The sequence below is a fragment of the Schistocerca gregaria genome, chromosome 2 (genome assembly GCF_023897955.1).
Source record: "Schistocerca gregaria isolate iqSchGreg1 chromosome 2, iqSchGreg1.2, whole genome shotgun sequence".
Classification (NCBI taxonomy): Eukaryota; Metazoa; Arthropoda; class Insecta; order Orthoptera; family Acrididae; genus Schistocerca; species Schistocerca gregaria.
Window position 1 is genome coordinate 268,833,540 of NC_064921.1, and position 22,930 is coordinate 268,856,469.

Sequence of the window (22,930 nt, forward strand, 5' to 3'; positions counted from 1 at the left end):
ATCCTATTCCATACCTCCTCATTAGTTACGTGATCTATCCACCTTATCTTCAGTATTCTTCTGTAGCACCACATTTCGAAAGCTTCTATTCTCTTCTTGTCCAAACTAGTAATCGTCCATGTTTCACTTCCATACATGGCTACACTCCAAACAAATACTTTCAGAAACGACTTCCTGATACATAAATCTATATTCGATGTTAACAAATTTCTCTTCTTCAGAAACGCTTTCCTTGCCATTCCCAGTCTACATTTTATATCCTCTCTACTTCGACCATCATCAGTTATTTTACTTCCTAAATAGCAAAACTCCTTTACTACTTGAAGTGTCTCATTTCCTAATCTAACTCCCTCAGCATCACCCGATTTAATTTGACTACATTCCATTATCCTCGTTTTGCTTTTGTTGATGTTCATCTTATATCCTCCTTTCAAGACACTGTCCATTCCGTTCAACTGAGAATCTTACAATACTCGGAAATGGGGATAAGAGCTTCCCTCTTCCATTAGCACGACATTTCTTCCCACGAATTTCCTTCCGTTGATAGGATTGCGTCCAGCTCGAGGTTACAGTCTAAATGTTAGCAACTTCGAGTGGGAGTTGATCACAAAGCTTTCGGTGAAATGTAAGGATCGCCTGTGGCAGAAGCGATGTTGCCAGATCATGTACCGCTAGCCGTTGACTGGGAATAAATAACTGTTATAAAACTATAGTTTTGTGTGTATGTATGTTGGGGAAGGGGGGACACAGGTGTTGTGATTGGTTTAATACGGTTCACCACTAATTTCTCTCTTGTGGCAACCAGTTCATCTCAGAGTAGGGTTTGCACCCTGCGTCCGCAATTATTTGTTCTATGTATACCAATTTCTTCCTTCGCCTGCAGTTTTTATGCAACACAGATCATTCTACTACCATGGAAGTTATTGCTGATAACACCTCAGTTGGTCGGAAAAGGGAAATATCAAGGAGGAAAAATGACAATGGGATTTCCAACATTGAACGAGTGTGCAAGCTCGAGATTCCTCTATTAATTCGTATCGCCACGAGGGAGAAAACATTAGTGCAGTACATCACAGGTAATATTATCTGCACGACGAATTGTTTTAACTTGTTACGGAATCGAATTATTGTCTCCACCTGTTACGGCGCTACAAGAAACGCGTCTGCAGAAGTATTTTTGCCACAGCACTGTTTTTCTCTAAGAGCAATGTTCTCAAAAATTTCTGGAGAATATGATACAGATGAAATGTCACTAAAATACGTAGGGAAAAGCTTCGGACAAAGAACTGAACCCTGGGATTTTTCTGCTTCACAGGGCGTTTCTTGATACCCGTTTCTCAGGTAGCTGTCGAAGTCCTGAATTGTTTGAGAAACTGAACAGCTTTAAAGTCGGGTTATCGAAATCAACAGTATAAGCGCCTTGGGGAACGTCGATTAATATATGAGAGGGGTTTTCTTAAAAATTTAGTCCCCACCTCCCCACCTGGCGTGCTTTGGTGACCCCATATGTGAGGTTTATCTCGTATGCTGGTAAACATGCATAAAAGTGAAATTTTTATTATTTGTTTAAAATATAGATTAAAACGCTTTAATAAAAGCGTGTTTTAGTGTATTAGTGTTTTTAAAACGTGATTGTAAACAAAAAAAGGGCAAAATGCTCCACGAAAATAGTATTAACCGTCTTCACAGACTCCTAAAAATTGAACTTTTATTGGTATTTTATATACATTAAACATCGTTGAACCTTCTCTTACTTACCAGGTAAAAGACAACATTGTTTGTAGCCTCCTTTTAACTGTGCGAGTAGGCAGCTTTTCAGTCTCTCGACTTACATGACCACTAAGAGAATTCCTATCGGTGAACTTAAGCTTAGCTTCCTTCCTTGCTAGTACATGTGTTTCTACTTGTCGCTATGTCGCTTAATGCATGCGTTCTAAAGCTTCTGATAGTAATTCGTGCTGAACACAATAAATAACACCGGCTTTATATGCTTTGCGGAATATCACAACTGACTGACTGAAACGCACAGATTTCGACCGGCGCGGCTAGGACTACCCTGATGAAATCTGATAGCTGTACGACACTTGTTTCAAATAGGGGAATCCTTTCCATACACACGTGAAAAGCATTGAGTTCAGTTCAGAGACGCCATAAAGACTGGTGAGCACTTTAATATTTTCTTTACTACGAATCAGTTATACAGGGTGTACATAAAGTTCGGGAACATTTTCAATAATTTATTGCACAAGAACCACAGTGTACAGATATCATACATATGTCAATTTGAAAGTTTTTTATCGTGCATATCGCTACAGCGTAGTTTGGTAATTTGTCCGTAGTCAGCGCTAGTCGCAAACATGGCGAGCTGAGGTGTGGACAGCTGTTTCATGAAACGGCCTCCCCAATGACCAGATCTCACTCCGTGTTACTTCTTTACGTGGGGTCACATTAAAGATCAAGTGTATGTACCGCCCCTACTACGTGATGTAGCAGAGCTCCAGGAGAGAATACGAGAAGCGACTGCCACAGTCGACTATGCCATGCTGGGACGCTAAGGCACGAATTCGATTACCGTATTGACGTCTGCCGGGTCACTCATGGTTCGCATATCGAATGTTTGTAAACAAAATTTCAGAGTTTCTCTTCAAAATGGAATATGTATGACATATGTACGATGCTTAGTTCTTGTGCATTAAATAATTGAAAGTTTTCCCGGACTTTCTGTACTCCCTGTACAGGGTGAACACTAATAAAACCGACAAACAGCGTGGACAAAGTCGTGACTGGAAATGGAGGAGAAAAGGCCCCTGGAAAATGTGTCCGGTAATGCATCGTTGTCACAAAAGATGGCGCTGACGTATGAAAGTTCCTCCTACCACGTGCCGTGCTTAACAGGCTGTGTTTTTGACGCAGCGTATACTGCAAGCAGCAGAATGGTCCGGTATTCATGTCGGGAACAAGCTGAGATGGTGTTTGCGCACGGCCAAGCAGTTGTAAACAGTCGAGAGACAGCACGGATACACCAGAACAAGACACCAAACACATCACACAACATTTCAGGCCCTTTTAGGGCGCTTGCATGATCATGGGTCCATTCTGACAGACGAAGGTGCAGGGAGGCAACGGACTGCGTGCAAAGAAGATTTGGAGGGCCGGGTTAGACAGGCTACTGAAACGAACCCTAGCACAAACTCCAGGCAAGTGGCTCGACAACATGGTGTAAACCTAAGCCAAAGTACGAGTATGTGTATGCTGCATGACAACCGCTACCATTGAGGCCACTTTGAACATCTGAAGATCTGTACTGAGTTCCGGGACAGTTTTAGGTCGTTGCATGCACACCCTTCATTTTCGGACGCATGTACATAGGACCTTTTTTCCCCATTTCGAGTCAGAAATCTGTCCTTGAAGTTTATCGGTTTTATTAATATTCACCCTGTGTAAAACAAAATGTTATCCGTTTAAATACAGGATGGCGCACGAAAAGTGTTACCATTTTGTTTTTGAACATAAACTTTATTGTCAATACAATCCGAAAGGAACATATACGACAATGAAGAGCCGACCATGGAGATTTGTTCTAACTCAGCACATGCTCAATATGTCCACCATTTCATTTCCTAACTTCTTTCAAACGAACACTGAAGTTAGTGATTACCCTACGGCACATGTTTCCGTAATTTCACTGCAAGCTTAAAGAATAAGTCTTCTGAGCTCCATTAAATCACGTGGACGTTTCGGGACAATTTTTTAGTTTAGGTACCCCCAAAGGAAAAAGTCACGTGGATTGAGGTCTGAAATATTGGGGGACCAATTTTGCCCATCATTGAAGCGGCCTGGAAACAAGAGTGAAATGATCCGTATGTCGAAATGCTCGTGAAATACTCCAACACAGTATTTGCAGTATGTGGTCTTGCTCCATCTAGCATGAACCACTGCGTGTTGAACGGCAAGGCAGTAGCAAGAAGCTGTGGAATGAAGCTATTGCGAAGCATGCTCAAATAACGTTCGCTGTTCACAGTTTCTTCAAAGAAAAAAGGGCCAATAAGTCCGTGACTGGAAATTGCTGCCCATGCTGTAATCCTCGGAGCATAATGTTGTCGTTCATGAAGCACTTGTGGGTTTTCAGTTGCCCAGAAGCGTACACTTTGTTTGTTAACCACACCGTAAATGAAAATGCGCCACGTCTGAAAACTAAACGTTGTTGAGAGTTTCTTCCCTATCCTCTGCCCACTGAACAAACAGTAGTCTCTGCTGCTTGTGTTCTTCAGTGAGCTTCTGTGCACAGGTCATCTTGTATGGGTACATATGGAGGTGATTTTTAAGAATGCGTTGAACGGAGTGTCTGGATATTCCCAGTTGCACTGCTGCCTTTCTACACGATTTCCCGGGACTTCTCTGTACAGCAACTCGTACTGCTTCAATATTCTCCGGCGAACAAATAGGCTTAGACCGAGGTCGCTTCGCTTCCAATACTGTTCCTTCCTGTACAAATTTATCGTATAACCGGTGGATGGTCTTCTTGCAAGGGACCCATCGTGTGTTAAACTGTTGTCGAAAACGCCTCTGAGTCACAACAAGGCTTTTCGTTTCATGAAACTGTAACACAATTGCCCGTCGTTGCTGTGTCGTCAGTCTACCATTGTCAGCCATTGCTGCTTACTACTCTTCTAGTGGCAGTATCGTGAATTACACGTCATTTCGTAACTCATTTGTTTTTCTAAGCTCCGCTGGTACTGCTATAGAGATCCCAAAGGGATATTTAATTTTGAAAGAAACAATTGGTAACACATTTCGTGCGCCACCCTGTAATTTACACCCTGGAATCGCATTAGGAGGGGAGGGTGAGGGGGGGGGGGGGGAGGGGAGGAGGCTACGTACAAACTCGCGTCCGACCATCCTGATTAGTTAGGTGTTCCGTGAGTTCCCAAAATCGCTCCAGACAAATGTCCGGATGTTTCATTCGAAAGGGCAAGGCCAATGTCGTTCCCCGTCCTTCGCTAAATCGAGCTTGTGCTCTGTCTCTAATGACCTCGTTGCTGACGGGACGTTAAGCACTAATCTGTTCCTTTATAATAATTTAATTTCTGTGAGTTAGAAAGTTGACGTGTGATTTCATTGCCCCAAAAACGTTTAAATATGTGTGAAATCTGGTGGGACTTAACTGCTAAGGTCATCAGTCCCTAAGCTTACACACTACTTAACCTAAATTATCCTAAGGACGAACACACACACCCATGCCCGAGGCAGGACTCGAACCTCTGCCGGGACCAGCCACTCAGTCCGTGACTGCAGCGCCCAAGACCGCTCGGCTAATCCCGCGCGGCTTCATTGCCCCCTTCCGATTTAAATGAGATTTATTGAGATTCTGCCGAAATCATCCTCACCGAATTTTGAGCTCTACATCTACATCTACATGATTACTCTGCAATTCACATATAAGAGCTTGGCAGAGGGTTCATCGAACCACAATCATACTATCTCCCTACTATTCCACTCCCGAACAGCGCGTGGGAAAAACGAACGCCTAAACCATTCTGTTCGAGCTCTGATTTCTCTTATTTTATGTTGATGATCATTCCTACCAATGTAGGTTGGGCTCAACAAAATATTTTCGCATTCGGAAGAGAAAGTTGGTAACTGAAATTTCGTAAATAGATCTCGCCGCTTTAATGACTTCCATCCCAACTCGCGTATCATATCTGCCACACTCTCTCCCCTATTACGCGATAATCCCACACCGCGCGGCAATATTCTAACAGAGGACGAACGAGTGTAATGTAAGCCGTCTCTTTAGTGGACTTGTTACACGTTCTAAGTGTCCTGCCAATGAAAGGCAGCCTTTGGCTCGCCTTCCCCACAATATTATCTATGTGGTCTTTCCAACTGAAGTTATTCGTAATTTTTACACCCAGGTACTTAGTTGAATCGACAGCCTTGAGAATTGTACCATTTATCGAGTAATCGAATTCCAACGGATTTCTTTTGGAACTCACGTGGATCACCTCACACTTTTCGTTATTTAGCGTCAACTGCCACCTGCCACAATATACAGCAATCTTTTCTAAATCGCTTAGCAACTGATACTGGTCTTCGGATGACCTTACTAGACGGTAAATTTCAGCATCATCTGCGAACAACCTAAGAGAACTGCTCAGATTGTCGCCCAGGTCGCATGCCTGGGGAACGCCTGATATCACTTCAGTTATTTTTGAAAAATAAGCGTCCTGGTCCCTGGGGAACACCTGATATCGCTTCAGTTTTACTCGATGATTTGCCGTCTATTACTACGAACTGCGACCTTCGTGGCAGGAAATCACGAATCCAGTCGCACAAGTGAGACGATCCCTGGGGAATGGACGCGCTACTGCTGAAACCATACAGTTTGACAATGGTCGCAACTGTTCCCGTTTCGAAGCTGCTGTTTCACCATCAGGTGCAGACAAGCGTGCCAGGGGAGGAGAAGTAGCTGCCTGGGGAGCACGGAGAGACGAGAGAGGCAGAGCGTGCGCGTGACAGCTCATCGTCGTCTGCGGCGGGCGCGAATTTCCGCAAGCTGGGCGCCGGCCTGAGTTACGACCCCTGCGTGGGCTCGGTCGGGTCTGCGCCCGCCCGTTATTAATTTGCGGGCCGGCCGCCGGCTCGCCGTAACGGGACCTCCAGGGCGGCACCTGCACCCAGCACGCGCCGCCGCCGACGTGACAGATCGCCTCCAAATTAGGACGCGCCCGGCAGAATTTACCTGACAGCCGCAAAGCCATCTGCCGCCGCAGCCGCCGCCACGCCTGCAGCCCTCACAGCATTTAACGAGAATCTTCGCGAGAACCTAAAAAAAGTGTGACACCTTTCTTGTAGTGTCGTAGCAGACAGGGACACTAATTCCATTCCGCAATAAGTTGAACAGCCTCGTTACGACTCATATATGAGTTATGTCTTCGCCCTACTATTCAGCCTACACTACTGGCCATTAAAATTGCTACACCACCAAGATGACGTGCTACAGAAGCGAAATTTAACCGAAGATGCTGTGATGTGTAAATGATTTGCTTTTCAGAGCATTCACACCAGGTTGGCGCCAGTAGCGACACCTACAACTTGCTGACATGAGGAAAGTTTCCAACCGATTTCTCATACACAAACAGCAGATGACCGGCGTTGCCTGGTGAAACGTTGTTGTGATGCCTCGTCTAAGGAGGAGAAATTCGCACCATCACGTTTCCGACTTTGATAGCCTATGGCGATTGCGGTTTATCGTATCGTGGCATTGCTGCTCGCGTTGGTCGAGATCCAATGACTGTTAGCAGATTATGGAGTCGGTGGGTTCAGGAGAGTATTACGGAACGCCGTGCTGGATCCCAATAGTCTCGTATCACTAGCAGTCGAGATGACCGGCATCTTATCCACATGGCTGTAACGCATCGTGCAGCCACGTTTCGATCCCCGAGTCAACAGATGGGGACATTTGCAAGACAACAACCATATGCACGAACAGTTCGACGACGTTTGCAGCAGCACGGACTATCAGCTCGGAGACCATGGCTGCGGTTACCCTTGACGCTGCATCACAGACAGGAGCGCCTGCGATGCTGTTCTCAACGACGAACCTGGGTGCACGAATGGCAAATCGTCTTTTTTTTTTCGGATAAGTCCAGGTACTGTTTACAGCATCATGATGGTCGTATCCGTGTTTGGCGACATCGCAGTGAACGCACATTGGAAGCGTATATTCGTCATCGCTATACTGGCGTGTCACCCGGGGTGATGGTATGGGGTGCCATTGGTTACAAGTCTCGGTCACCTCTTGTCGCATTGACGGCGCTTTGAACAGTGGACGTTATATTTCAGATATGTTACGATCCGTGGCTCTACCCTTCATTCGATCCCTGCGAAACCCTACATTTCAGCAGGATAATGCACGACCGTACGGGTCGGGATACAGAAAATGTTCGACTGCTGCCCTGGCCAGCACATTCTCCACATCTCTCACCATTTGAAAACGTCTGGTCAAAGGTGGCCGAGCAACTGCCTCGTCACAATACGCCAGTCACTATTCTTGATGAACTGTAGTATCGTGTCGAAGCTGCATGGGCAGCTGTACCTGTACATGCTCCAAGCTCTGTTTGACTCAATGCCCAGGCGTAACAAGGCCGTTATTACGGCCAGAGGTGGTTGTTGTGGGTACTGATTTCTCAGGATCTATGCACCCAAATTGCGTGAAAATGTAATCACATGTCAGTTATAGTATAATATATTTGTCCAATGAATACCCGTTTATCATCTGCATTTCTCCTTGGCATAGCAATTTTAATGGCCAGTGGTGTATACATCGACAAAGCAAACGAGGGAAATGAAAGAAGAGTTCTGGAGTGGGATTCAAATTCCGAGTGAAAGGATATCAGTGATAAGATTCTCTGATGACATTGCTCCCCTCAGTCAAACTGACGAAGAACTACAGGACCTGTTGAATGAAATGAAAGTTCTAATGAGTAGAGAATATGGATTGAGAGTAAATCGAAGAAGTTAATGAGAAGTGGCATAATTGAAAACAGCGAGAAAATGAACATCAGAATTGGGTTTAAAAATGGCTCTGAGCACTATGAGACTTAACAGCTGTGGTCATCAGTCCCCTAGAACTTAGAACTACTTAAACCTAACTAGCCTAAGGACATCACACACATCCATGCCCGAGGCAGGATTCGAACCTGCGACCGTAGCAGTCGCAGTGTTCCGGACTGCGCGCCTAGAACCGCGAGACCACCGCGGCCGGCTCAGAATTGGGCATCACGAAGAAGTTAAGGACTTCTGTTACCGAGGCAGCAAAATAACCCGTGATGAACGGAGCAACGAGGACATAAAAAGCACACTAGTACTGGTAAAAAGGGTATACCTGGCGAAGAGAAGTCTACTAGTGTCAAATGTTGGCGTGAATTTGAGGAATAATGTACCTTTCTAGCACAGCACTGTATGGCATTGAGACGTGGACAGTGGGAAAACTGGAACAGAAGAGAATAGGAGCCTTGGAGGTGTACTACAGAGGAATGTTGAAATGAGGTGGGCTGATAACATAAGGACTGAGGAGATTCTCTGCAGAATCATTGAGGAAAGGGACATGTGGAAAGCAAGGGCAAGAAGAAAGGACAGGATCATAGGACACCAGGTAACAGTTTCTATGGTACTAGAAGGAGTTGTAGGCGGTAAAAACTATACAGGAAGACAGAGATCGGAGTACATCCAGCACGTAGCTTAGGACGTAGGTTGCAATTGCAGTCCTGATATGAAAACGTTGGCACAAGAGAGTAACTCGTGGTAGGCCACATCAAACTACTGAGAAGACCGATGACTCAAAAAAAAAAAAAAAAAAAAAAAGAAAAGAAAAGAAAAAAGTGTACTATATGAATGTTGTCGCCCGTGAAGACAGAATTTAAAAATATAATCACCAGCTTCGTTCAATGGTTGACATCACATTGCCTTTTTTATAAGCCGACTGCGTCAGTTCGTGACCAATTGAAGAGCCAGATGCGATCAGAGGTAGGCGGACACCTACTAGTGGACATCGACATGCGTTGTGTCCACCTTCGTCTTCATAAAGGCTTCAACTCTGATGGGGACACTTTCGATGGGCTGCCTGAATTTCTATGGAAAAATGGCACCCCAATCTTCCTCAAGATCCGTAACCACAGAAGGTAGTGATACCCCGCGCTTGTATCTACAGCGAAGTGGGGGCTGTGGACTGGCCTGTCCATTTAAGGAATATCTTGAACATTGCTGTGCTTCAGCAACGGTTAGCGATCACTAAATGAATCCGAAGAGCCAGCCAGTTGCAGCAAAAGTTGGATTTACTCAGCCTTGGACCGTGGTTTCGATGAATGTAAACCTGTCTTCTTCAGCAATACATATAACTAATATTTCGCATTGGAAAAACAACAATGAAGCAATTTGACATTTGTTCAAAGAAAATATGCTGTCAGCGCACATCATTGTGTTCACTATGTAATATGCTGACCCAAATCTTTTCGAATTTTCAAGTAAGAATAGCTAAAATCCAGATATAAAACCAATTAAATAAAATGACAGGCGCTGTTATGAGCTGCAAGCTTCTTGAGAGGAGACGGAGAGCTTGAGCACAAGGGAAATTAATGCGAATGTGATCACTAGATGTCACGAAAGGTAGACTCTCCCTTATAAAACGATGTGGGGAGTATTGTGTAACCGGTAAACAAGCAGCTAGAGCAGAATGGCATGATCAGGAGAGCTCAGTGATTTCATCTGAGTAAAAAATCCATCAGGGGTTTTGCTGGTGTTCACGCTCTCCGTTACCCGTCAGTCGACGTGCAACTGATAACATGACCAGTCCTTTTATTTGATTGGTTTTATTTCTGGATTTTAACTATTCTTACCTGACGAGCCCTGGACACAAGGGACCTGTATATTTAATAAAGGAAAAATAATTGGAAAAGTTTGTGGTAAGTTCCTAAGGGAACAAACTGCTGACGTCATCGTTCCCCCACATTCAAAGCCCACAGTGAAGAAACGAGCCTCAAAGTAAAAGCGCGGAACAACATCAGCCGCAAACTTACAGGAACCACCTGGGGTGCCCAGCCGAAAGTGCTTAGAACATCGCCGCCGCAGAATACGCATCACCCGTCTGGCAAAGCTCTGCACACCCTAAACATGTAGATATAGTCCTGATCGAGCCAGCACGCATCGTTACGGGCTGCTTACGACCAACTCCTGCCAATAAGCTGTACCAAATTATGGGTATAGCACCGCCATGCGTTCGAAGGCAAGCTGCAACAGAAGTGGAGAAGAAAAGACAAGAAATCGAAAAGTGTGAGGTCATCCACATGAGTGCTAAAAGGAATTCGTTAAACTTCACTTACACGATAAATCAGTATAATCTAAAAGCCGTAAATTCAACTAAATACCTAGGTATTACAATTACGAACATCTTAAACTGGAAGGAACACATAGAAAATGTTGTGGGGAAGGCTAACCAAAAACTGCCTTTTATTGGCAGGACACTCAGAAAATGTAACAGGCCTACTAAGGAGACTGCCTACAATATGCTTGTCCGTCCTCTTTTAGAATACTGCTGCGCGGTGTGGGATCCTTACCAGGTAGGACTGACGGAGTACATCGAAAAAAATTCAAAGAAAGGCAGCGCGTTTTGTATTATCGCGAAATATGGGAGAGAGTGTCACAGAAATGATACAGGATTTGGGCTGGAACTCATTAAAAGAAAGGCGTTTTTCGTTGCGACGGAATCTTCTGACGAAATTCCAATCACCAACCTTCTCCTCTGAATGCGAAAATACGCCGACCTACATAGGGAGGAACGATCACCACGATAAAATAACGGAAATCAGAGCTCGTACGCGCTATGGGAGATTAGAATAATAGAGAATTGTGAATGTGGTTCGATGAACCCTCTGCCAGGCACTTGAAAGTGATTTGCAGAGTATCCATGTAGATGTAGATGTAGACCCTAGACATCCTATGTTCGGACATGACCCTCAACAGCCAAGACGGAGGCCAAGAACAAGCTTCCTACAGAAAACTATGGCAATTCTTTCATCTCCCAGAACTCGGAGAGAGGAGCTTTACCGAAACTCCCTAGCTGAAGACAATCACATAACGGTCAAGGAGGAAACAGCCGAAGGTTCACACCAGTCATGCGTGACCTGGAAGACTCTGAACAGACTGCGAGTTGGGGTGTCAAGGTGCAAAGCCAACCTCAGGAAGTGGGGCTTCAGTAATGAGGAGGAAACTTGACAGTGCGATGACGTACAGGGCGAACAACATCTGCTAGTCTGCAGGAAGCTACCGGCTGCATGCACTATGTGTGATCTTGCTGCAGACAGCGAAACTGCTGTGATAACCGCTGAATACTGGGCCCGTCAAAAAATATAATCATCTTGTTGCTTGTGTATCTGCTGCTTGTCTGTATGTATTATTGAATCTGTGTCATAAATATTAGTGTACATATTTAATTTTGCAAATTTGTTATGTGAATCAGTAGTTATTAGTTTTTGTAATTATTTTATGTCCTGGACTGAAAAATAAATAAATCGTTCCCCAGGCTTACACACTACTTAATCTAACTTAATCGGACTTACGCTAAGGACAACACAAACATATGCCCCAGGGAGGACTCGAACCTCCGACTGAGGAGCCGCGCGAACCTTGGCAAGGCGCCTAAGACCGCGCGGTGTTTAGTAAGATATACAACGATGTGCGCTCACGGCATATCTATATTGGAAAAAAGTTAGATCGCTTCATTATTTGTTTTTCCAATGTAAAATATTAATTACACGTATTTCTGTCGAAGACGGGTTGACGTCCGCCAAAATAAAGGTTGAATAAAACCACCTCATGTTGCAATTGTTTGGCTGCTTTGGATTCATTTACATTTCAGAAATATTATTGCCCAAAAACCATTATATCACGCATGCTGCTTTATGACAGGTTGAACGGTCATGCTAACAGAAACAGTCATCATCTCCGAACCGTTCCTATACCGTATTCAGTACACGATGCTGTAAAATGTGTTCCTATCCTTCAGCATTTAGCATTTTTTAAGCGCAAGAATCAAGAAGAATACCTGCATATCATAACATCGCCCCGTCCGTACTTCACTGTTGGTACACAGATGATGGCGGGTAACATTCTCCAGGCATTCGCCAAACGCAAACTGTTTCATCTGTTTACCAAAGAGTACACTGTGTTTCACCAGTCCAAATCAGTCACTTCCAGCCATCTTTGACCAAGTCAAGGGCCACTTACCATCTACTACAGAAATGTGTGGCTTATGAGCAGCTGCTCTACCTCTGAATCCCCATTCTTTTTAACTCTCTACGCTCAGTCATTATACTAGCTGGACTGCTGGTAGCATTTTGTAACTCACGAGAGATTCCTTCCCCTAATTTCACGTGATTTTTTTTATAATCCTGCTCCACAATTTCTGCATGTCCATCTGTCCAGAGATAGTTGCGGGACGGCTTTCCGTTACAGAATTTCAAATCAAACGCCTTTCAGCCGCCTAATTTTCCACCTGTTATTTTATTTGGCTACGCCATCTTCAGGCCCCCTGACCGACGTGTAGGAAGATTCCAACCTCGGTTCCGGTCATAATAGAGGCCAGCTATCAAAGACTGGTATCTGCCTATTTCTGATTGAAACAGCGATCACTTCACACTCATGGTCCACAATGCTAGACTGTCCCTGTCCGTCCGTACATGAGCTGTGGCTGTTCTGTCACGTTTTCCACTTCACAATTAAATCACCAACAGCCCACTAGGGCAGCTTTAGAGCGGCTGTTGAAGCGTCCTTGATGGGTTCCTCACCCAGGTGAAATCAACCGATACGTCCACGTTCGAAATCACTGAGAAGTGTAAAAGTTCCCGAATCCTTAAATAGAATTCTGCAAGATATATGATTATTTACTGTACAAAATATTCTTACTGCTCGCTCGTGTGGAGTAAACAGTTTATTTACTTCACGTGCACCGCACCAGAACATATTTATGTACGAAAAAGTGGGTGCAAATATGCAAAATAAAACAACACAATGAGAGATGCTTCTAAGGGCATAACATGATGAATGGAGTTTATGGATTGATTAATTTATGTGTTGACTCCATTTTAACTTGTTATTAAACTGTACCCCGAGGAATTTTTCTCAGTATTTTTCATATATCTGACTAATAAAGTCTGGTTTTAGTGCGAAAATATCATTACTGCTGGTTTTACATTGCTTAATATGTATTTGTGACAGAAAGACTTACACTGTTAGCCGTTTCCATAGTAAACGTTTTTGTTTTCATCTCAGCTGTGCATGCTAAGATTGATTAGTATGCATGTGTCATCAGGATACATGACAGTTTTGGAGTCGCTCTTTTATGCGTTTGGAAGATCATTTATGTAGGCTACAAACAAGAGTGGGCCTAGCACCGATCCTTGTGGCGTTCCACACCTTACGTTCTTCAATTCTGAGGTTAGCTTCATGGACGAGAGGCATTCTACCGATGAGGCGATCTGTTTTCTGTTACGAAGCCAAGATTCCATACATGCTATACGGATGCCATTAATGCCGTGACACTTTAGTTTGCTGAGTAGAATTTTGTTATTCACGCAATCAAAGATCGTATAATGTACCAGCAGTATCATTTTTCTTGTTTAGTTCTGTTAGGGTTGCGTTACTGAGGTTTTCTTTAAGGGGAATTCTTTCCAAAAGCCAAACTGAGAGGCACTTAGTTTGTCAAAATGTACAAGTGTGTGTGAAATCTTAAGGGACTTAACTGCTAAGGTCACCAGTCCCTAAGCTTACACACTACTTAACGTAAATTATCCTAAGGACAAACACACACACACACACACACACACACACACACACACACACACACACACACACACACACACACACCCATGCCCAAGGGAGGACTCGAACCTCCGCCGGGGCCAGCCTCACAGTCCATGACTGCAGCGCCTGAAACCGCTCGGCTAATCCCGCGCGGCGTTAGTTTGTCGATGAAATGAGTTAGAATTCTTCATAATCCACTTTCTCACTTTGTAAAAGACGGGATAGGTGAAATAGGTCTCAAATGAAACTATATGGTTCCAGAGACGTTTTCAAGTCTGTCATCTATGACATATATATGCAGGCTGAAGCGACGAATGAAATGTTGCACAAAAGCCGGGAATAGGATCTGGCGGTTTTGTTCGATGATGAGCTGAGGCGTGAATGGGAGTTTGATTTGAGGACGATAGGCGTGCTAGGGTAGTCCGTGCGGTTGTGCAAAGCTCTTGTGCCAGGGTGGCGTAGTGGCTAGTGCATCTGCCTTGTGGGCAGGCGTCCTGGGTTCGAGTCCCGGTCTTGGTACAAATTTTCATTCGTCACTTGAGTCTGCATGTACAGGGTGTTACAAAAAGGTACGGCCAAACTTTCAGGAAACATTCCTCACACACAAAGAAAGAAAATATGTTATGTGGACATGTGTCCGGAAACGCTTACTTTCCATGTTAGAGCTCATTTCATTACTTCTCTTCAAATCACGTTAATCATGGAATAGAAACAAACAGCAATAGAACGTACCAGCGTGACTTCAAACACTTTGTTACACGAAATGTTCAAAATATCCTCCGTTAGCGATGATACATGCATCCACCCTCCGTCGCATGGAATCCCTGATGCGTTGATGCAGCCCTGAAGAATGGCGTATTGTATCACAGCCGTCCACAATACGAGCACGAAGAGTCTCTACATTTGGTACCGGGGCTGCGTAGACAAGAGCTTTCAAATGACCCCATAAATGAAAGTCAAGATGGTTGATGTCAGGAGAGCGTGGAGGCCATGGAATTGGTCCGCCCCTACCAATCCATCGGTCACCGAATATGTTGTTGAGAAACGTACGAACACTTCGACTGATATGTGCAGGAGCTCCTCGTGCATGAACCACATGTTGTGTCGTACTTGTAAAGACACATGTTCTAGCAGCACAGGTAGAGTATCCCGTATGAAATCATGATAACGTGCTCCATTGAGCGTAGGTGGAAGAACAAACTAAAATGAGCTCTAACGTGGAAATTAAGCGTTTCCGGACACATGTCCACATAACATATTTTCTTTATTTGTGTGTGAGGAATGTTTCCTGAAAGTTTGGCCGTACCTTTTTGTAAGGCCCTGTATGATACAGGTCTGTTACGGCGATCGGTAAACAAAAATTGAGAAGGGTCAGACAGGTAAGGTTTTAGCGTAAGACTGATTATGTTCTCGAACACTATGGATAGCAACTCTGTGAAGCATCGTAGTTCCTACGGAAAGGACGCCGTCGATTTACAGGCCCCATCGTTGTTACGACCCTTATGTCCTTCTCAAACGACCTCGCCATCGACGAGACTTTAAAACATAACCTAGCTCCTATCTTTCCTTGGGGAATCATTTTCTTCGTCACTCTATTGGTACGCTGTTCTGATTGTATGGACACTGATTGAGAATGCTGTGGTCAGTTTTATTTTAACATTTCTAATGCGCTAGATGCCTAATTCCTCTCTGGTTTCTTGACTTTTCATATGGCCAGATGCTGAATAATCAGCTAAATACTGCAGGGACATTTAAGATGCCTGTATATCTGATCTGGATTTTATAGAGTCCAGTTTTCGCTATTTGCGTTAATTGAGTAGCGTATCTCTTCTAACTTTCTGATCCAAAGGAGTTGCATTTTTCCCTGGTCTGTCGCATTCAATGTAGGTAGCACGGGGGTTTCATTTTTTGCATGATGTTCGGACGCCTAAATGGGTAAATTCCGAAACTTATTCTGAGTTTTTACAAGTAACAAAAGTTTTTGATCCAATAGAGGTTCAACATGAGAGGCCATTATGTTGTTTCTGTACGCATATACTTTCCAATATGCAAATTATTGGTTACTTGCTGTCTCTTATTTTTTGAAACTTCTCTGAGCTTCTTGTTAGGCCGTTTGTCATTAAGCAATATTGTTATGTTTTATCACGGTGGGAAATTCTTATCAACGTACATGTCAAGCGATTTATTTTAAATTATACCCTTCGCACATGTCACATCGCAACAGTATGTTCATATAAGTGATGAATGAAAAATTAATTAATTTCCTAAAGCAGAGACGCTTAATAAGGTTCAACAGCTAACAAAAGCTGTACATTCCCGACATGGTCTCCTTTGCTAAAAGGTATTTATAAATTCGAAACTCATAACTAGGAAATAATGAACTTGGGAAATTTTGTTGGTGAAGTGGCTTATGAGTAGTTTTCACGTTGGCTTCTCGTTGTCATGAGACACATTCTCAGATGTGCTTTTTTATTCCCCTATTGTGCCGGCACCCTAGAGCGTCCGGCCTCTGCGCGGAGCCTACGCTCAGAGTTTTCGGGATGGGAAAGTTGTAATAACATCGTTAATGCAGCGGCAATTCCAGATGAATGGTCTCTCACGAGCCGCAGAGTGGAAAACAACGACAACGAATTAATGACTGTGACACTGCATTCGAAACGCTCCTCCCCTAAAAACGCTATGATTTACTGCTTGTCACACTGTTCCACGGCAATTATTTTCCCGTGTGACATGTATTCCCCCCCGGGATATGCTGGTCTCTTCACGACATTATTTCCCGCCTCTTATCTCAATTAAATGTGGAATTCTCAACAACAGAAACGACGTTAACCAGTTTGTGGCACCTCATAAGGGCATAATGTAGTAGGCAGAATAAAGAAAATACTTATCACAAGGAAGTAATATGTGCAGAACACAAAACGTAATACAGACAGCAACAGCAGTCACTTTCTTAGTCGCCATCCAATTTATTTGTTTTTCACTACATAGACAAGTACTTAGAGCAGTACTCTGTAGTAACTTTTAAATTCATTGGTAATCGCGATGACGAATTTGTATGTTGCTTTACGAGAGAGAAAAGCATTCTTTGTGTAAATTTAATATTTCTTTTCCCTTATTCTCAAACAGTGTATCTTTCCTGTTAAAAGAAAATGTTCCAAACAAGTTCTGTTCTGATACGAATGCACTGCACAGTGCTAAAGCACACCAACAGGTTTCATTTTCGACTCCCGATGTGTGTTTTTCCACATATGGCTTGCATCCTATCGCATGACTGCGGTGGTTAAGGCTGGTCATCGTTAAGGCTTTTTCTACTTGATTGCATATGTAATAATTAAAAGATTCGTAGAACTATTTTCTCATCCAGAGAAAGAGCAGAGGGTGGAATAATTTAAATACGAAAAGAAATCAACCGATTTACAATTAAAATAACATTCATATAGAGTATGCATGTCGAGATGTGCCCTCAACATCGGGTCAAATGTTTACCAAAACAAACAATGTAAGTATGATTGAACTTTCTTCGTATTAAACCTAACCTTTCAGCCGCGGTCCTCTTGCTCATTACTCTGCATACGATACAAGAAATTAAGTCCTATTCTAAAGGACTGATTCTATACAACGAAGTCAATACATCCTGATGGTTAAAATTCAAAGTTGAAATTGACACCTATTCAGTCCCCAATATAAGGGTGTAGTAAAAATTTAAAAATACACTTCGTAGTAGGCTATTTATTACATGATGTTCAAAAAAAGATACCAAGACTAAGGCAAAAACTATTTGGAAAATTTTTAAACAAGTTAAAAACAAAAACAGAACAGAAATCCGCGTGAAACAGAGCCTCCCCTAAAGTACCTCTGGCAGAAATGGTGGCACTTTCAAATCACTGGTCATCAAATTCAGTAATTACCTCCTCACAATGGCAGCAAAAACTGCACGCAGTAATAAATAACTAAATGGAGGTGGATTAATTCAACACCAACAGCCAGTTTCAAAAATACAACTTGTAAGAAGACCACAGAGTTAATCAAGTCACTAAAAAGTAGCAATTCTGCTCTCTATTAAGATGTTTCGAGAAGACTATCAAAAATTTTGTTCTTTCTGGATAGGATTACCCTTAAACTATCTTTGTAATCAATCAGTAACTTGGGGCATGATTCCTAATACACTTAAATATGTCACAGTAACATCCAACTACATAACTAGCATCCAGTCACTTCAATAGGAGCTACCTACTGCATAATGAATGCTCTCGAGAAAATGGTGCACGATGTTAAAAATACGAACTCCGACAGTCCAGGCCGCAGACAATAGTCATAAGCCAGGCGCAAATTGAGACGCGTATAGCACGTGTGACGTGACACGACACTACAGCGCGACACGCACGTGCCGCACGAGTTGCCCGGGTCCAGCGCATATTGCGACGCGTACACCATACTTCGCACGCTCTGCGCTGACAGAACCGAAGCGCGCACAACATGTTATCTTCCTCAAACGATTTTACAGAAACTATTCACTGAAAATATTTGACTTTTGCCTTACTTGTAGCTTTATATGTCAGCTTCGTAGCGAAGTGCCCATCATTTCACTAATGACCGTTCTTATATTGATGTACACATTTTAGTAAGACACTACGTAAAACTCAAAAAGTTTGCAACGAAAATTAGGGGTCGCTATGATTTTGCGTTTGGTGCGTATTACACCATATGTTGCTGCGTATGAAATTTAGCTAACATGTTGAGTTTTTGTTTAGACTTGGGAGGAGGTCTCTATCTGCCTCCGATCTCGAGGAAATGGATCCCATGTAGCGTCACTTCCGATCTGACGCCCGCTTGAATGAAATGCAACGTCTTTCATATCTCCTAAACCGCTCGAGACATTGAAACGAAAGTTTGGCGAATGATAGCACACAAGGAGGAGAGTGTTTTGCCAGTTCTTAAATACACGGAACTTTCTTATCTATGGCGATATATCAGTACTTATACTTCCCTTTTTCTTTATTTCACTCCAGTGACTGTAATAATTTAAGAGCCATCGGCAGCTAGCGAAACAAGAGCTTCCTAGTATGAAAATAAACATGAAATTTCTTCTTTCATATTACTGCAAACTGAAACTATGAGGTTTTTCGTAAGCTATTGAGCTCTGTGATTGCCAATTACTTGTTTAATGAGGCACTCTGTTCCGGAATTCTGTCTCAATAGTTTGGCAAATTACACTGTGACAAAGTGTTGTGGTTGGCAGGAGAGTCAACACCATGCTACTAGAGGAGGCCGAAAGGCACGCGTTTTAGCTCATGCAGGCTGGCGTGAGGTCTGGAACATGACAAGGATATTAGAATTTAGAAAAACGGACGTAGCTGGTGGAATACTTAACTTTAATCCACTAATGACAAACGTCGCTCTTGACGGTACATAGTTCACAATATCAATAGTAATTGATAATGGCGCCTTGCTAGGCCGTAGCTGAAGGCTATGCTAAACTATATTCTCGGCAAATGAAAACGTAAGCAGGCAGTGAACCATCGCTAGCAAAGTCGACTGTACAACTGGGGCGAGTGCTAGGAAGTCTCTCTAGACCTGCCGTGTGGCGGCGCTCGGTCTGCAATCATTGATAGTGGCGACACGCGGGTCCGACGTAAACTACCGGACCGCGGCCGATTTAAAGGCTACCACCTAGCAAGTGTGGTGTCTGGCGGTGACACCACACAAAGGATGCACAATTAAACCAGTCACCAAGAGAAATGTGGTCGTTACTCACAAACGGGGATGCTTCTTCGAATGAGATAAAGTTAGCAACTCACACGAAAATAGATTGCCAATTCTGTTGGTATTTTGGTGGAATCCCCGTAACTCATCGTATTTTTAACACTGAGCGACTGGAATGGAAACTTATCAAAGGATTTTATTCCTTCTCAAGATCTGAGCAGTATTAAAATAACGACGAGCGTTCCTTCAGGCGGAATGATTGGCACATGCCAGATACTGGTTACTCACCTACGGCTTGCCAAACTGACAATGTGTGATCGCGAATAAAATAGTTGTTATTGAGAAAAATAAGCAATTAATCTGTCGCACAACACAATGGTCAGTGTATTGTCAGCAGCGGACGATAATGCGCGCGACAGGAATGCACAAACTAGCCATGTTGCCTTGTCAGTTGGAGTTCGAAAAACATTGCCATGAAAGTAGATCTGCCTTTGTCAGCAGTACATTTCAATAAATTAAATATATCTAATCATAACACTCTTTTAGGATATGCCTACTTTCGTAATAATACCGACCCTTCTCTTCATTTGTGTAGCGTGTTGTATAATTAGTATATTAATGCTGATAATGTGCATACAACAATTGAAATGCATTTTCTCATCACGGTGAACCAATTAAAACATTTTTATTTGTGACTGCTTTTCGACTGTTTCTAGCTTGCAGTGGAAATGTGATGTTCACATGCATGTAGTACAGTGTGTCGCATTACATTATTACACTCATATCCAAGTAATCACAGTGAGACTTCTATACTTCAAATCTTGGACGCTTTTTACCAGGAGCACAAAGGGATCACACCTGTGGAGATTATCCCTTTCTAAATTTTTGTAACAGATCGTACAGATACGCCAGCATACTAGGCAGCGAGAAGATAACCTTGTTTTACTTTCCTGCCTTCCTTCTTAATCACATGATTTTACAATATTCCTAGCTTCCTTATTCACTACCCTCTGCCCCTTCTTGCGATCTGAAGACATCGAGGAGGCGTATGATACAATTCCAACGGCCAATAGCTCATCAGTTACTGAAGTATGCATTTTTCTTGACAGAAAACAATACAAAACAAAACTATACAGATGTAAATAACAGAAAAGTATAATGTAGTAAAGAAGAAAGCTGGAGTGTTTAAATGGCGAGACGGCCGGAGTGGCCAAGCGGTTCTAGGCGCTACAGTCTGGAACGGCTACGGTCGCAGGTTCGAATCCTGCCTCCGGCATGGATGTGTGTGATGTCCTTAGGTTTGAACCATTTTTTAAATGGCGAAAAACGAAACACTACACAAAGGCAATAAAATTTAGTACACAGTAAGGCAAACCGAGCGAGGTGGCGCAGTGCTTAGCACACTGGATTCGCATTCGGGAGGACGACGGTTCAATCCCGCGTCCGGCCATCCTGATTTAGGTTTTCCGTGATTTCCCTAAATCGCTCCAGGCAAGTGCCAGGATGGTTCCTTTGAAAGGGCACGGCCGACTTTCTTCCCCATCCTTACCTAATCCGATGAGACCGATGACCTAGCTGTCTAGTCTCCATCCCCAAAAACAACATCATAGTAAGGCAAACTTTATCGTATGGGCAATACTACCACTGCTCATATGCGCCGTTCCTATGTGAACATACGGCTGGGATACTTTTCCGCTCCCCACCTCAAATTTCCCACGGTGTTAGCAAGGCACGCGCGTCAAACTGTGCCCCAAGCACAACGCCGAGCGACCTGGCACAGGCGCGTGTCGCGTCCCAGTCGAGTCGCGTAGCAATTTGCGCGGTCCCATTTGAACCTGTGAAGTTACAAAAACGCGCGCTGCGCGGCGTCGCGCCACACGCGCTATACGCGTCTCAATTTGCCCTTACCCTGACTGATTCTGAGTGGACAAAGAAAAAGACGCTAGTGGCGGGGAGAATTCGGGGAAACGTTATTCCGAGGTGCGGATGACTACCCCAGGCAATGCTGAAAGAAAGAACCTATTTTTTTTCTTTTGTATTCCCACGGTGGCGAAAACACGCAGGTGGAAAGAACCCGCCTTGTCATTGGTGGACTCTTTGTGACGTCCGTCTTGCATCCCACTTTTTGAACAGAGAAACGCGATAAAGATACGGGTTGGAAGAGGCGATGGAGAAAGTAAGAGATATCTTATAAATTTATGCTATTGGGCAATGTGGACGGCGATGTCGGAGACTGGACAGAAGTTTAAACAGGCGCGAGAAAGCTGTGGATGGGCGGATGATTAAAATTTTTAGGACAGATTGGAAGAGTCGGGCAGAGTACGCGGAAGAGAGGAGATTTGGTCAGGGGAGGCGAACAGAGCGGTTCCATCAAGGGAGATATAGAGTGGACCAGACTAACGATCAGATCGTCGGCTCCGAGATCAGTAGGGCATACACACCCAACGGATAGTGAAGGTGAGCCACCTCGAGTACTAACTACATCTTGACGGCAGTCAACGCAGCTAACGGTAAGAGCGCGTGCGACAGCAGCAAGCCATAGACAGATAGGCTTTAACGATTCCTTCGTTTGGCTACAAGCGGTGGCCTGCTGAATGATTGTTCTGCCGCAATAGTAACATTATATTCATTAATGTAAGAAAACGAAACACCTAACGACCATCCTTATGATGTCACTTACTGTAAAGTTACCAGCTTCGGTGCTTCAATGCACCATCTTCAGGCCTTTGCTGATGCCGAGAGGGTTAACACCATCCATATACACTATGTATGATCGACCAAAATCTATAACAGGTTTCCGCAGATTGCCTGTAATCGCAATGTTGTCTTTCCAAACTCCAATGTTGGAGAGACAACATTGCGATTACAG